The following is a 13,022-nucleotide window of genomic DNA, read 5'->3' as shown; positions in this document are numbered from 1 at the left end:
GCGCTTCAGGGACAGCCCCCAGGCCCTAAATTCAAGCCCCAGGACCAGCACACACACAATGAACCCAAAAAGCAAAAGGAGCTGAGGTTGTGACTGAAGTGGTAGAGCACTTGCCAAGTCCAGGCCCTGAGTTCAGACCCTAATATCCCCCAAATATATATGCCTAGATCTAACAGAAAACATATTGAAAAACAGCAATTTACTATTTTTTTAAATTGTATAATGTTGACAGCAGTTTCGGTTTCCTTTTAAGACACTGAGGTTCAAAGAAGAAAAACAGGACATGACTCCTGCTGGAGAGGAAGGCCAGGAAGAGGGAGGAAGCGGGCACAAAGGAAATAGACCTGGAAGGTCAGAAAATTCAAAAGATTGTTAAAGCACCAAAGGAAAGTGAAAGTCTTCTGCCTCTCTACAGAGGCAGGGGAATGGGAAGCAAACTCTGTTGGCTTTGGATGAGTCACTGGGAAAGTCAGGGGGGAAAAACCAAATGCAAATAAAGAAAAAGAAAAGCCAGGCACCAGTGGCTCAGGTCTGTAACCCTAGCTACTCAGGAGGCTGAAATCTCAGATGGGGGTTCAAAGCCAGCCCAGGCAGAAAATCACCCAAAAGTGGGAAGTAGACACACACACACACACACACACACACACACACACACACACACACACACACACACACGTGAAAACAGAGACTTTCGAAGCAAGTTTCCATTCTGTCAAGTGGGAGTCCTTTCAAACTGCAGACTACTGGGCTCTGGGTCCAGTTCACAATCTCAGAGGGCTCCCTGGAGGCAGTGTTTTGTGTCCTTGTCTTCTCTAAATTAGTCAGGGTCATTCCAAGCAGGTTCCATAGAGGGGAAGCATCCAGAGCCTGTCCAGCTGGATGTTCTGTCCCCTGGCAGTAGCCTGAGCCCCAGCTGCTGTCATCCCCACAGTCCTCTGTCTTCAGAACCACAAGCGTTTCCCCCAGCTGGGCTGAGAAAGGAGTGGGGGGGGGTCGCAGAGCACAAAGGCCTGTTTCCTACCTTCTTCCCCTCTACCACCCTCCTCCTCCTCCTCCTTTTCTTTTTATTTCCTTTTTGGTTTGAGAGTCTTACTATCTAGTCCAGACTGGCCTCAAACTCCTGGTCATCCTGCCTCCATCTCCCAGGTGCTGGGATTACAGGCATGTGCAACCATGTCCAACCTAACATTTATTTTTTCTTGTTATGAAGTAGCATGTGCTCATTGCAAGGTCTCCATCTCCTCAGAAGACAAAGTCAGGGGACAATGAACCCGAGTCCTCCTCCCAGGGCCATCCAAAGCTGCGGAGGGTGGGAGTGGATTTGAACACGGCTCATCTGTGCACATGTCTAGAACTTTCCATGAGTCTCCCAGGGGTATAGGCTCTAACTGGCTCCATCTCAAGTTTACAGTGCTTTGTGGCTCCAGCCGTGGTCTTGTGCATGCAGGGCAGCTGAGCCAGGCTGGAGGGCAGGGAGCCGGGGCGGGGATGCAGTGCCAGCAGCTGGGGGCTGTGAAGATGCTCAACCCCCTCTGCAGCTCAGAACCTTTCTCAGTGTACTTCACCTGGAAAAACCCAGCACGGGGCTCCATGGCTTTCATGGAGAGCTTAGGGAGCCCAGCGGCTCACCCTCCATACCGTGGGGGACCTCGGAGCAGAGCCACCCAGATGCCACAGATACTCTCTGTTGGGAATGAATAGGAATCTTGGTGGCGTTTCTTCCTTCCCCCTTTGGAAAGCAGGGACAGGACACCTGCTCTGTGGTGAAAGGCCATGGCCCAGGAATGATGGGTGGCAGCCAAGCCACACACCCCCCTCCCCCCCCTCCCCTGTCCAGCAGCCTTCCCTTTCCACACAGAGCCCCATGGCAATCCTCCGTCATGGTGCCCAGACCAGGGACGCAAGCTGTGGTAGGTGCACTGTTCATGTGACCCATTCCAGTCTGAGACTCTGTCCCTGACTCAACACTGGGTCCCTGACTCAACATGGGGTCCCTAACTCCCTGCTGAGGGTGGCCCTGGGTGACTCTGGCTCTCGTCCTTCCCATCTTACCCCATTAGAGATTTGCACCTGCCACCTCCCACTCCACCCCTGCCCCTCTCGCCCCACCCCTGCCCTACTTTCCCCCTGGGTCTGGCCTGGTTTTCCCTTGATGACTGAGATGGTAGACAGAGCCTTGGCAGAGGTTTGCTCCTGGTGCCTGGTAGCTCCCGCCCTTCTCTCTCAGCCAATGAAAGCAGAGCCCGGAGCACAAAAGCCCGGTCATGCCGCTCAGACAACAGACATGAGCTGGCAGAAAAGAAACACCTACCCTTTCCTTTACGTCTCCAAGAATGGAAGCAGCTAAACATAGCACTCCTGACCTGGCACGCCCTCAGGGCTCTGGAAAGACTTCCTTCCCTTTAGGAGACAGGATGACAAAAGCCCTCAGCATAGTGCCAGGCACAGTGCCAGTCCTCCCGGAAGGGGTGGGCCAAACTAGTCAGGCTCCATCTATCTGTGTGTGACTCTAGGTAAGTTCCTTGACCTCACTGGGCCTGGTTTTGCTCATCTGTGAAGTGGGGTGATGCGTAGTGCTATGGTGCTGGATGGACTGGAGCGCTTGCTGAAACCCACGTTCCCAGCAGGGTTGGTGATGTGAGCCAGGGGGCCCATCTTGGACTCTTAGCTGCACGGCCACGCAGGTCCCACCTGACCAACTCACTCTGTCCACACTGGACAGGGTTCTCACAGCAAGAGCCACGCTGGGACTTCCCTGGTTATAGGTGGGCTTTCCAAGCCTGGCCGGGGACTTTCCCTTGCTTGGACAAGTGCCCAGGGCAGGGCACGGATGTCCAGACTGCTTAGAAGAACCTGAAAGAAACGTGAGCCCTGGCCTGCTCCTGTCCCAACTTGGGTCTTGAGGGGAAGGGGGTGCCTGGGCTGGGCTCTTAACAAGTATCCTCAGGCCAGGGGCTAGGAGGCTGAAGAGAGTCAGGAATTAGCAGCTGGCCACCCCTCATACCCAGGACTCACCTGTCTGTGTGTTCCCCTCACACTCTGGTTGTAGGGTAAGGAAGAGCTGCTTCAGCAAGGACCTGGGGCGGGTCCCTGGGACTGTCTGAGTCTCAGCACCCTGCTTGATAAATTAGGGTGTCTGGCAATCTCCACTTCCCTAGCCTAGCCTGGCTCACCTTCCCCCCCATGGCCCTTGTCCCTGGTCCCCAATCTCTCCTGGCCTCTCATCCATCCTCCATGCCAGTGGGGTCATTCTGAAAGGTCCTTAGGACCTGACACCCTCCTGCTTCAAACACGTCAGCGTCTCATCACAGGTAGACAGAAAGCTATACTGCTTTTCCTGGAACCCTAGCCCTATGTGGTATAGATCTGAGCCTCCTTCCTTCACCCTTGCCCTTACAGTTCTTTTTCCCCTCCCTCAACAGACCATACTCCTCTGCCTCAGGGCCTTTGGACCAGCAAGTCCAACTTTGATCTTGTAAGTGTCTCCCCATTTGGACTCTGGGAAATCTACATACACCCTACCTCTGAAGGTCCCAGACCCCACTCACTGTGAGAGGATGCATTTTTAAAGTAAAATCCTGATTCTCACCAACACACCAAAAGTTTTATTTAGGTCGTTAATCGATGAGGACATCATCACAATGTTACAACTGGTTTAAGGAAAATTCAAGGACATGTACATAAGGCAGCCGGGAATGCTGAGGTTATAAATGGAGGCACTATTTGTCAGTCGCTATAAGACAAGTCGTGATCAACTCCAGCCTGACAAAATCCACTTGTATTTCAATGCCCTTTGCACATCAAAGTAACACAAAGTGCCAGCCATAGAGAACCTGAAGGAGTTGGCATGCCTTCAGAATCCCAACCCTGGAGGCCAGGAGGCTGGAGACAGGAAGACCCAGAATTGCGGGCCAGGCCAGGCTCCGCAGCCAGACCTTATCTCAAAACACCCACACAAACCAACCCAAACCAACAAGCCAGTCAGTGGTAAGGGTACAGACAAGCTATCTTTTGGCCATTTCGAAGTTTTGCACGAGTTTCCAGCCGTCCCAGCCCCCCAAGCCACGGGCTCCCCGGCTCCTGAGCTCTCTCCCTGGGCTCTAAGTTGGAACACAGCTGGAGAGCAGGGATTCCCTTGGTCACAGCCTGTGTCTGGCACACAGTAGGTGCTCAGTCAGTGTCGGGGCAATTTGGAAGTTAGGACGGGACGGAGGGAGAGATGGGGTCATGGGGGCCGGGTGGCACCCGGGGCAGACAGAAAGGCGGGAGGGGGCTCATCAAGGATCTGCCCTCTCCAGAAGGCCACATCCCAAACTCCGAGGGTCCAGAGCAGGGGTGAGGAGTGGACTCCAGCGCAGGCCACCCTGAGCCGTCTCAAGGCAATCTGGGGCCACCAAGGGGTCAATAGGACCCCCCCCCCGCCCGCGCCCCTGGACGCCCCCAGCCCCGACAGCCCCTCTGCACTGATGGGGTGGCGCAGGACAGCTCACACCGCCGGGGGGGGGGGCTCCCGCCTTCCCCCAGTCTGTGCACCTTCGGGGATCCCAGGCAGCCTAGGGTGGGGCCGCTGAGACCCCGTCCCCCAGGAGGAGAAGAAAGAGGAGGAGGAAGAGGAAGGCGGGGGGGGGGGGGGGGGGTGGGAAGGCAGAGAGGGAGGGGGAAGGAGGAAGGGGGGGGAGGAAGGAGGAGGAGGAGGAGGGGGGGGGAGGAAGGAGGAGGAGGAGGAGGAGGAGGAGGAAGGGGGGGAGGAAGGCCGAGAGGGAGGGGGAGGGGGAGGGAGAAGGCGGGGGAGGAGGAGGAGGGGGAGGAGGGAGGAGGAGGGGGAGGAGGCCCACGCCCTTTGTGCCCCGCGGAAATCCGTGCTCATGGACTCGTCCCTGGACACCGCCGGTGGAAGACGAATCTGGGGTTAGGGAAAGAGGGGGGGCGGGGGGACAGGTGGAGAGGGGCCCGAGTGAGGACCGGGGAGACGCTCGGCCGGGGAGCGGCGGCCCGGCTGGGCCCGGCGCGGGTCTGTCTGGCCGGGCCTCTCGGCGGGCGCGGGTCTGTCTGGCCGGGCCTCTCGGCGGGCGCGGGTCTGTCTGGCCGGGCCTCTCGGCGGGCGCGGGTCTGTCTGCCGGGCCTCTCGGCGGGCGCGGGGCTCCCCGGCTGCCGACGCGCGGGCGGCCTGCGCACCGGAGCCGGGGGAGGCCCGCGCGCGTCCGTCGTGGGCGATGAGACGTGCCGAAAGGAACTCCGGGAAGTGAAAGCGCGGTCTTCTCGCTGCTTTGGCTTCCCCTTGGTTCCGTGCGCTCCTCGGTCTGTCTTCGGGAAAGCGGCCGTGCTCACCGGACACTGGACTCGCGCTCCGCGGCTGGCGGGTGTGAACGGGGCGGGGCGGGGCGGGGGGGGGGGGGGGGACCAGGAGACAGCCAAGAAAGGAACTCTTCGCCTGCTACTGTGACCCCTCTGCGCATCACCTTTATTATTCTAATAATTACAATGATATTGATCCTAACGATAACGCAAACAATATAAAGGGGGAGGGGAAGGAATCGGTTCTAAGGATTTGTCCTGGGCCTCCAACCTCTTGGGTTCCCCAGCAAGCCGCGCGCGCCCTCTGCCGGCCACCAGGGCCTCGCCCCGCCCTCCTCTTACGCGCCTTGCTACCCACTGGACATGCGCACGCCGCGAAGTTTCCAAAGGGGTTTGTTTGCGCAAGCAGACACAGGCAGTCAGGATGGCCGAGCGGTCTAAGGCGCTGCGTTCAGGTCGCAGTCTCCCCTGGAGGCGTGGGTTCGAATCCCACTTCTGACAGAGCTTCATACTTTTCTCCGCCGGTAATGAAGGCAAGTGGATAGTATCTCACGTTCTCTTCACGGCCTTTTTATTAGATCATCACGTTTATCTAACACAAGTTTCACTGGACAACGAAAAGAAAAACATCTACTGGTAGTTGTCAACACTGGTAGTTGTCGTCAAAGATCCTCTTTTGTCGTCGTCAGTGGTCAACTCGATGCGTGGGGAGCGAAAATAGGTAAAAACACATTAGTTGTCAGAAGTGGGATTCGAACCCACGCCTCCAGGGGAGACTGCGACCTGAACGCAGCGCCTTAGACCGCTCGGCCATCCTGACTTCCTGCTCTGTGGCCTGTGATGTCTCCTTTCGTTCCTGGCACGCAGGTTGACTCAACCCGTAGTCCGCCGCGGGATCTTGAGCGGCTCCTGCGGGCCCGGGTTACCCGCAGCTGGAAACCACCCGGGCTAGTCAGACTTCCCGCTCCCAGAAAGCCATGTTGTTATTTTATAAATGTCCCTATCTATCTACTTCTTTGTTTTAACTGGAAACATAGCTATTCTAAGTGGAAACTCTGCAGTCTGCGCAGAAATAGAAACGCACCATAGGAAACAACCGTCGAAGCGCCTGCGAGGAAAGGCGCCCCGGCCACCGGCAGCTGGAAAGGATTGTCACCCGCCGCCGCTGCTGGGGCGGAGGCGCGCCTGCCCAGGGGCGGGGGCGCGCGGGTGGGGCGCGCCTGCCCAGGGGCGGGGGCGCGCGGGGCGGAGACGCCCCTGCCCAGGGGCGGGGGCGCGCGGGGCGGAGACGCCCCTGCCCAGGGGCGGGGGCGCGCGGGGCGGAGACGCGCGGGGCGGGGGCGCGCCTGGTCAGGGGCAGGGGCGCGCGGGGCGGAGGCGCGCCTGCCCAGGGGCGGGGCGCGCGGGGCGGAGACGCGCCTGCCCAGGGGCGGGGACGCGCGGGGCGGAGACGCGCGGGGCGGGGGCGCGCCTGCCCAGGGGCGGGGCGCGCGGGGCGGAGACGCGCGGGGCGGGGGCGCGCCTGCCCAGGGGCGGGGCGCGCAGGGCGGGGGCGCGCGGGGCCACCGCTCTGCACCAAAGCCGGCCGGGCCCCCGCGATCCCGACGGGGTTCGGGGTTCGTCCGAGGGCCCATCCGGATCCTTGAGCTGGCGCCTGCAGCGAGGTAGGCGCAGAGCTACCAGGGAAGGTTTCCTGGGAGCGAGTTTGCTGGAAGAAGGCGGGTGGTAGTGAGACCCCGGTGGCCCGAGGTACTCCAGACGGCCCCTGGAGGGAACTTCAGACCTAAGTCCGAGGTGTTATCTATTCCGATCGTAGTTTCATATTGCTCTCACGTTTATGTGGTACTGTTTGGGATAGAGTTGGTTAAATGAAACGTATTATTGTACAATAACCTATATTGCATAAAGGTTATTTGAAGAACAACTCAGAAGAATGTAAATGAAAGCCAGATCATCCGCCTGGTGGTTCATGCCTGTAACCCTAGCTAACTTAGGGAGTCTAAGATCTGAGAATTAAAGTTTGAGGCCAGACTGGGCAGGAAAGCAGATGAGATGCTCCAATTAACCAGCAAAACAAACAAACAAACAAAAGTTGGAATTGGAGCTGTGGCTTAAGTGGTAGAGTGACGATTGTTGAGCAAAAAAGCTACAGGACAGCATCCAGGCCCTGAGTTCAATCCGCATCACCACAGAAAAGAAAAAGGGATGCGAATAAATTATGTCTGGTGGAGATGTAATTGATTTCACTCTGGTAGAGGCCCGTTTTAAATTAGCAAATTCGTTTCAACATTTCTGACTATATGCATAGAGTCACCTTTAAACCATTGTTTTTTCTTTTTGTAAGAGAATGTTGTTGTAGTAGAAGAAACTCAATACAAAACTTTTTTTGTCACTATCTCTATACAATAAAGAGATTCCCAGCCCCCTTCCTGCATCGAGACCCTCCCAAACGCAGGTTCTGCACATTTGTAAGCACTTAAAACCAGTATGTCCCCACTTCACTCAGCACTGTTGAGATCTGTGTGGAATCAGTGCAGTGGCCATTTACTTGAAAGGAAGAATGACAAAGGACCAACAATAAGTGACCTCCAAGTCACATCACAGTTAACAATCAAAACAGGATCTGTATCACTAATTGTGGATACAAAGGAAAACCAGCCAGAGGAAGTGGTGTGCAGGGCAGTCCAGGAAGGTCCTGAACCAAGCCTGCCTGCCCTCTCCCTGTGGAGCCAGGGGCAGCATACTTTTCCAGCAGCATCCATGTATACAATACATCTGGGGCATTGCCATTCCCCACACACAATAGACACTGCCAATATCTACCTGCCCAGCTCCAGGTCCAGAGCTCTAGCTATGTGAGTGGATATCTGTGCCCTAAAGCCCCTATTCGAAGTCACATAATATCCTAGGGTGTGCTCAGACCACAACCTAAATGATACTAGTTGTGCTGCCTGGTGAGGCCAGGCCCACCCTGAATAAAGACATTTCTGTCAAGTCTGACATCCCAAGGGGATATTGTCCCAGAAGCTGGGGACAAAGGCCAGATCTCTCTCTGGTCAACTTTAAATTCTTTCCTACACAAAGGTAAATGATTAAAGCCATAAACTAACAGAAAAGGATACCTGAATGGCTTAGCTCTACTGGCTAAGTATCAAGACATTCAAAAGATAAGCTTTTTTTCTCTCTCTCTCTCTAATGCTCATCACCTTTGTCCAGGGCATTGGCAAATAGTCCATCTCAGTCTTTGGGGTTGTCAATGAATGCTGAAAAAAAATTGAAATGTACTTATGTAACTGTAACCCCTCTGTACATCACCTTTATAATAACAACAAAAATTGAAATGCAAATGCGCCTTCCATCCGGTGCTTCGAAGATTACATCCAGTGGTGTGTGTGCAAAAGTGCTTATGTAAATTACATAAGAGTGCTTTCCTAAACTGGGCACTGGTGGCTCCTGCCTGCAATTCTAGCTACTCAGGAGGCTGAAATCAGGATCACATTTTGAAGACAGCCTAGGCAGGAAAATCTGTGAGACTCTACCACTAAAAAGGCAGAAATAGAGATGTACCTCAAATGGCAGATCACTAGCCTTGAGGGAGAAAAAAAAGTGCTTATGTAACATTAGTTATAGTGTAGAATTATTGGAAGTCACCATTTTTTCCTTTAGTGTTTGCAGCAAGATCTTGCTCTATAGTCCAGGCTGGCTTTGAACTCCAGATTGTTCTGCTTCCTGGAGTACTAGAGTGCTGGCATTACAAGTGTACACTACTGCAACCAGATGGAAGTTACTGCAGTGTCTACCTAAGTGTGATGGGCTGGGCTGGCCACTCTGTGAACTGTCTACATGCATGTAAGAAGAATGAGTTCATCTTTATGGACTGTCACAGACATAATTGCAAGGCACAGTATGTGACAGCCAAGTTTTAATATCTACAATATGGGGTAAAAATGAACACAAAAAATTTTTAATGATGCACAAAGAATGTCTATATTTCTACATACACATGTCAGAAAAAATGGAAGAGACGAAGGAAGGGAGGGAGGGAGGAGGGAGAGAGAGAAGGAAAGGGAAGGAGGGAGGGCCAGTGGGCAAGGCAGAATAAATCTGATATTCGAAACTTAGCCAGTGACTCACTAGAGGCAAATAGCAGGTTTGGAGAGATTTGGGTAATGATATGTGCCACAAGAACAGTTAATGAATTAATTGTGACCAAAAAAAGGAAATCTGGGTGACATTGATCAAGATATATTGAATTCATAAGGTGCTTTGTTAAATGACAACTCCTTTGCACAACCATTTAAGATAATAATTAAAAAATGTATATATTAAAAAAAAAAAGCCGGGTTGGGTTAGGGTGGCTCAGTGGTAGAGCTCTTGCCTTGCATGCCTGAGGCCCTGGGTTCGATTCCTTAGCACCACATGAGCAAAAAGAAAAAAGCCAGAAGTGGCGCTGTGGCTCAAGTGGTAGAGCGCTAGCCTTGAGCTGAAGAGCTGAGGGACAGTGCCCAGGCCCAGAGTTCAGGCCCTATGACCAGACACCCCCCCCCCCCCAAAAAAAAAAAAAAAGCCAGGTGCCAGTGGTTCATGCCTATAATCCTAGCTACTCAGGAGGCTGATATCTGAGGATCAAGGTTCAAAGCTATTCCAAGCAGGAAAGTTTGTGAGACTCCTATTTACAATAAACTACCAGAAAACAGGAAGTGATGCTGTGACTCAAGTGGTAGAGAGCTTGTCTTGAGCTGAAGAGCTCAGGGACAGCGTCCAAATCCATAGTACAAACCCCACAACTGACAGAAAGAAAGAAAGACAAAAAGGAAGGAAGGAAGGAAGGAAGGAAGGAAGGAAGGAAGGAAGGAAGGAAGGAAGGAAGAAGGAAAGAAGCAATCAGAGACCAAGTGTGGAGGTGAATGGCTGATGCCTGTAATCCCAGCACTCCAGAGGCTGAGGCAGGAGGAGGATTTAGAGTTTGAGGCCAGTCAGAACAATATCGCAAGACCCTGTCTCAACAAGAAAACAAAGAAAGAAAACAGTCACACACTGCTGCGTGGCTGCTCATAGAGCAGCCAGAAAATACTCATTATTTGCTGATGGGCATCAGCACCTTCCCAAAGTCAGTTCTGGAATTTGATGAAGCCTACAGAAGCCGGCTTTCCTCCCTCCCTCCCTCTGTCTTCCTTCTTTCCCTCCCTCCCTCCCTCCCTCCCTTCCTCCTTTCCTCCCTTCTTTCCTTTCCACAGGGGTTACCTAGAGGCATGCACCACCACACCCGGCCTTGAGATTGCCTTCGTTTTTTAAAAATCATTTTATTGTTATTATAAAAATAATGTACACAGGGGTTAGAGTTTCATAAGCCAGGTAATGACTTATAAATGATATTCTATTTGGTCCATGGCACTCCTTTCTTTGCTCTCTCCTAGCTGAGAATTTCTTAAGTTTTAAATCTAATAGTGTAACTATCCTTCAATGGCCCGTGTTTTATGTGTCCTTTTAGTTCTTTGTCTCCTACTGTAGCTTACCACTGTTAGTCTGTTTTGAGATTCATTCTTTCTCTCTCTCTCCCAGTGTCTTTCTCTCTCTCTCTCTGTGTCTTTCTGTGTCTCTCTGTCTCCCCCTCCCCCCCACTCTGCCTCCTTCCATTCCATTCCCAGGGGTTTAGGACCCAGCTGATCAACTCCCCCAGACCCCCAAATCCTTCCCATGGGTCTTAAACTTCAAAACTCCCTCATTCCCCTAGCCCATAGCCTTGTGTCCTTCCTCAGAGGCCTCAGGACCTTTGCACACATTGCACTTTTCTATGTTTACAGTTCTCTTCTGCCATGCTTCAGGTGTCTGCTTGAGTGATTAGACTTCGATAACCTGGCTACCTAAATAACACTTTCTATTTCTCAGGATCTCTCTCCCTTGGCATTTCCTGAGGGAACAGGACCATTTTCTATTTCTTGGTTCTGCATCTGACCCTGAGCTCGGCCCCCTCACCACAGTTGCTTTTTTGGGGGGGGGAGGGGCTGGTCCAGTCATGGACCTGAACTCTGGGCCTGGGCGCTGTCCCTCAGTTCTTCAACTCAAGGCTAGCACTCTATCACTTGAGCCACAGCGCCACTTCCGCCTTTTTTTTTTTTTTTCTGCTTACATGGTGCTGAGGAATTGAACCCAGGGCCTCATGCATGCAAGGCAAGCGCTCTACCACTGAGCCACCTTCCCAGCCCCTCACCACAGTTTGGATCCCAATTTTCTGGCACTTGTTGCTCCCAAGGTACCCAGAAACATCTCCCCACTGTACCTCCAGCATGCCCAGTCCCAGCCCACAGAAGGGATCTTTTGCCAAACTGAGAACTCAGAGGTTCATTCAGCAGGTGCTCTATGTGGGGAGACCAGGCCTGGGCAAGGCTATTGCCTCTGCTCTCCACCCTGACACCCCTCCTTTCCAGGAACCCAGGGCTCCCTGGGCACCAGTGGAGATCTGGGTGGGCAGCTGCTTTCAGTCCTGGCCAGGTTCCTTCCCACTTTTTCTGAGGGCCGTGTGCAGTGGGTAGGAAGAAAATGTCCAAGAATAAACATGCACAGGGCTCCAGTCCATTTGCTGCCATTTGAAAGGAATGAAAGTGGGATTCACAGGGAAAAAAAATACCCCAAATCCAAACAAACAGCAAAACAAAAACACCCGACTGTTTTAGCATTTGCTTCAGAAACAATGGCCTTACTGTGCTCTGTGTCATGATAAAATTAAGAACTCACCCGAGCTTTGTTCTGCACTTGGCCCGGTCCACAGAGGCTGTCTCAGGGCCTCGGTACTGCAGCTACTAAAAATGGATTTACATTTGCAGAGTTCTTGCTGGGAGAGAGTGGTAGTGGGGAGGGGTCCCTGATACCTTGGAGGAGGAGAAGAGTTTGAATGGGTTAAAGGTTAGCTAGTGTCAAAGTGATGTTCAGTAGTCTTAATCAGGAAGATTGTTCAAATCTCCAGATCTTGTCATTTGCTGCTTAAAACCTGCCATACCAAGCTGGTGCCTGTAATCCCAGCTACTCAGGAGGCTGAGAACTGGGGCTGAGATCTGGGGATCACGGTTCAAATGCAGCCCAGGCAGAAAAGCCTATGAGACAACAAGATTTTTCTCCAATTAACCAACAAAAAAGCCAGAAATGAGCTGTGGCCCAAGTGGTAGAGCTGTGTTGAACATAAAAGAGACAGTACCCAGGCTCTGAGTTCAAGCCTTACAACTGGCCAGGAAAAACAACAACAACAACTGAACAAACAAACCAACAAACCACCACCACCACCAAACACACACACACACACACACACACACACACACTCCAAACAAAATCCTCTCCCTCCACAAATGCCAGGCCTTAAAATAAATTGCTCAGTCCTCTTTCCCATTATGGTAGATTCAGTAAAGGCCACCCAAAGATATTCTCTGTCCTGGTCCTTGGAGCCTGTGACTGTTACCTAATAAAGACAAAGGCCATGGTGGATGCTGACGGCTCATGCCTGTAATCCTAGCTACTTGGGAGACTGAGAACAGGAGGAACTTGATTGGGGGCCAGCTGGGGCAGAAAACTTTGAGTGATCCCTTTCAACCCATAGCTGGGTACAGTGGCATACACCTGTCATCCCAAGCTGTGTGGGAGGCTGAGATTGGAAGGATCATGGTACCAGGCCACCATGGGAAGCTGTGATGCCAGCTTCCTGGGATGCCAGCCACTTGTGAAGCTTCAAGTAGGTG

The 13,022-nt window shown here is 53.0% G+C and overlaps 2 non-coding genes across 2 annotated transcripts; one reads left to right on the top strand and one right to left on the bottom strand.

Annotated features, from left to right (window-relative positions):
• Window positions 1–5,713: 5,713 nt before the first annotated feature.
• Window positions 5,714–5,796, top strand: Trnal-cag. Its single transcript has one exon. It is a non-coding gene; the product is annotated as a tRNA-Leu (tRNA).
• A 236-nt stretch (window positions 5,797–6,032) lies between these two features.
• Trnal-cag lies at window positions 6,033–6,115 on the bottom strand. The gene has a single exon. It is a non-coding gene; the product is annotated as a tRNA-Leu (tRNA).
• Window positions 6,116–13,022: the final 6,907 nt, after the last annotated feature.

Source organism: Dipodomys spectabilis, unplaced genomic scaffold (assembly GCF_019054845.1).
Source record: "Dipodomys spectabilis isolate Male_0828 unplaced genomic scaffold, ASM1905484v1 ptg000130l, whole genome shotgun sequence".
Lineage (NCBI taxonomy): Eukaryota > Metazoa > Chordata > Mammalia > Rodentia > Heteromyidae > Dipodomys > Dipodomys spectabilis.
This window is presented reverse-complemented; position numbering and strand designations above follow the sequence as displayed.